The sequence below is a fragment of the Cupressus sempervirens genome, chromosome 4, assembly GCF_028749045.1.
Source record: "Cupressus sempervirens isolate cs-2001-9-10 chromosome 4, ASM2874904v1, whole genome shotgun sequence".
NCBI classification, from domain to species: domain Eukaryota; kingdom Viridiplantae; phylum Streptophyta; class Pinopsida; order Cupressales; family Cupressaceae; genus Cupressus; species Cupressus sempervirens.
The window spans coordinates 314627204-314630950 of record NC_143121.1 but is presented as its reverse complement, the minus strand read 5'-3'; the positions used below and the strand labels follow the sequence as shown (position 1 = coordinate 314630950).

The 3747-nt window shown below is 35.2% G+C and overlaps 1 pseudogene; it reads right to left on the bottom strand.

Moving 5' to 3' along the window:
* Positions 1 to 1751: 1751 nt before the first annotated feature.
* On the bottom strand, positions 1752 to 3462 carry LOC149561273 (cytochrome P450 716B2-like; annotated as a pseudogene).
* Between the last annotated feature and the right edge of the window lie 285 nt (positions 3463 to 3747).

Below are 3747 nucleotides of genomic sequence, written 5' to 3'. Positions count from 1 at the left end.
TTGCTTGCTTTCTATTCAATCTTTCATTAAACTATTACAAAATCTGAGAGCATTCGGCTTCAACCAGAAAACCCTAAAATGTTAAAACTTCAAACTTTCAATAAACTTAAACTTTAAACCTTAAACTTGCAGCTCTAATGGCTGCATACAATGGTGCTTGAAGCAATCACTACTTCAACAGGATAAATCCAAACAACAAACTTATAGAGTGAATAAGGAACCACATGCAACTGCAGACACAAACTTCTTTCCTTCTTCCTTCTCTACTTAGCTCTGCAACTTCTCTATGATCTGCTTGATCTGCAAATTCTACAGAATGGATGAATAATCATTCCTTTTATCTCATTCCATTTTCCCTCTCTTTTCTGATTTTAAAAATTTCACCCACCGTATTTATGTTTATGTCTGTTCTAGACGTCAGAGGTGGTAGGTGAGTGTTTGACTCAAGGGGCAAATGTATACTGCCGTAATAAATATTCCAACACAAATAATGGTGAGACAAAATGATTCCATCATTCATATAACCATCCCTATTAAAAAATATGATTCCATCATTCTTATAACTATCTCCATAATTTAATAATAATAATAAGAGATAGCAGAGCTTCCTTAATTAGTGGAGTTATCACCGCTCAAGATTATTTAAGACGTGGTTAAAAATACAAAATAAATGAAATCAATATCGAAAGCCTATCAAGTTTCAAAAAGGTAAATTCTGCCCCCCCAAAAATGAATTACTATTGGTGGCTGGAAATACTCTTCACATTTTATTAACATGAACCAGTTTGCTTTCACGCAGGTAGAATGGAAAATGAAGCTGCTTCGATCGTTTTTTATTAACAAGCATATATTATGGAGCTTAGATTTATAAACGGCTTGTCCATTACATTCAAAAGGACATAAGACTCCTATGAATGATTTTTCCTCTTATGTAGAACATTTTGCTGAGACGCTGGTCAAAAGACTAATAAAATAATTAATCCTTTGGCATGTATCATCTAATATGTATTTGACCTTTTTAGTTGGTAAAAACATATCACTATAGATAAAAAAATAAATTATAGATTGCTTGACATACAAATAAAAATGTATGATGGAAAACTTTTTTTTCATTCGGATGAGTTAACTGTTAGGCATTACAATTAATTAAAGGTTTATGAAAACTTCACTATTGCATTCAAACATTGTTGTCACTATTGGACACCACTTTTTTCATCTCACAATTAACTCTCTATTGTCTGTACCAGGTTCTAATATCAAATGAAAGAGCTAAAGTATAAAATGACTATTTTTATTGACTCAAATTTTTTGGATATACATGCACAGAATTGATACTTAAATGATACTTAATATTATATGCATTGATGTCTAAGCATTTTTATATAGCCTTATTTTTTCTTAGAAAAACTATATACATGAATAACTTCCTAGCAACTATATATTTAACTAATTTATTTATTTAAACTAAACTTAGAAATTGACCTAATTAATGTAATAAATCTAACATTTCCCCTTATTACATTAATCCAACAGATCTAACATTCCCTTTTATTAAAAACTAACCTAATTAATGTAATAAATCCAACAGAACGAATGTTGGGCAAAACCACTAGAGATGGTGAAAATGAGTGAAATCTCATAGCTGGAAAACTTAAGTCAGATGTTATAATATAATCTACGAAGTATGCACTTCTTATATGTAGATTAGAATAGCTACATCATTTATTGTCATGTTATAAACATGAATCTTCTTAAGCAACTGGCTGAAGCAATATGGGTAATCCATGCGAAGGATGAGGCATGAAGTACATGTTTATAGGTTCATCTATCTCCATCAATTTCAAATCACATGTAGACACTAAATGATAGAGAAACACTTTCATCTCTATCTCTGCAAATTCATTTCCAGGGCACATCCAATTACCTTGCCCAAAAGGAATATAAGAAAATTGTTCATGTTTCTCGTGGAAACGATCTAGATCAAATATCTCTGGACTTTTAAAGTATTCCTCTTTGTTATTTGTTTGTCTCATAGAGACATGGAACTGCGATTGATATATTGCCACATTCGAATAAGAAAGATTATAACAAATACCATCTTTTTAAAAAGTATATAAAATGTTCAGATATTTACCTTCCATCCCTTGGGAATTGTAAAGCCTCCATATACAACATCATCTTTTTCCTGCTGAAATACTCCATTAATAGGGGCCATGATGCATAGTCCTTCAGCTATTACATTATGCAAGTAATCCATACATTTAATCTCATTACAAGTGAGGCACTTTTCTCCCACCCTATCTTTAACCTTTTCGCAATCTGAATTGTCACAACATCACTATTTATATGTAGAACAAACTACTAAAATAAAAGCCATATCATCTTATCCTTGTACAATGTGAGAAAAATGGTACCTTTACGAAGTTCTTGTAAGATGTGTGGTGAGAGGGAGAGGTTCTTAAGAATGGTGGCAAAAGCGGAGGTAGTGGTATCATAACTGCCAGTGAAAATACCCATCAAGTTGTCTGCAATCTCCTCGTCGCTAAGACTAACGCCACTCCCTTCCTTCTGCGTTGTTAACACCATACTAATAAAGTTTTCCTTCACTTCTTCCCTTGATGACTTTCTATAGAGCCGGATCAGCGAAAGGAACTAAGAAATCATGGCGGCGCGCGCTTTCTTGGCCTTGGTAAAAGCCATAAAGGGAAGATCGAGAGGCTGAGAAAGAAGCCCGAAGCTGAAATCATGAAAATTGCATCTAAAGGTCTCCAGCTCTTCCCTAGCCTTTAAACCCATAAAATAATCAGTAGCCACCGACAGCAACATTTCTTTCACCTTGTGGTGGGCGGGCACAACTTGGCCAGAACGCCAGTCCGAGTCGAGATGGTGCAGTACAAGCCTTTCAAACCTTGTGACTGATTTCTTTAGGGTTTCCATCCCTAGAACAGAATGTGTTATCTGCTTCATCCTTTTGTGATCTGCATCCTGGGAATTAATCAAAGCGTGCTCCCCAATTAGAACATTCAAGGACTTGGGCTAGCTGTTCCTGAACAACCTATTTTCATTGATAAGAACGAACTTGTTTGCTTGTGAGCCCAACACGACTACCGTGGGGCTGCCCAGAATATGGGTCTTAAAAATTTCACCATGCTTAGCCTTTCGCGTGTCATACCAGATTTCTGGGTTGAGTTTATCATTCCATGAGTGTAGGTAATCGAGCGATTCTCCCCAGTAAGGGATTCCAATCCCACCTGGTGGAAGCAGAGGCATATTGCCTTTAGCTCTCAATCTTAAAGCTGCCCAGACAGGAGGACAATAAAACAGAGCAGATGCAGATGCAATTGCTGCCACAACACAGGAAATGAAAGCTAATCCCATACAAATCTAGCTGCCGTCGTATGGAACATTAAAAACAGCGCATGCAGATCCCGTAGTCATAATAAAAATCTCCCACAACGCCATGGCTGAATGTTTAGATGAACACAAAGACAAGGGTTCGAATGCCTTTAGGCCCCGTTTGGTTGCTGGAATATGAGTGGAATAGGAAATCAAAATTAGAGTATGTTTTATATTCTCTGTTTGGTAAGCTCAATTGGAATTGGGAATAGGAAGACATATTCCAATTTTGCCTCTAAAATAAGCATATGTCTATGCCCAAAAATATTTGTTATTGGAATAAGCTATTTCCATTCTCATTCCGATTTTCGATTTTAAAATTTTAAATATATATATATATATTTTGGATTT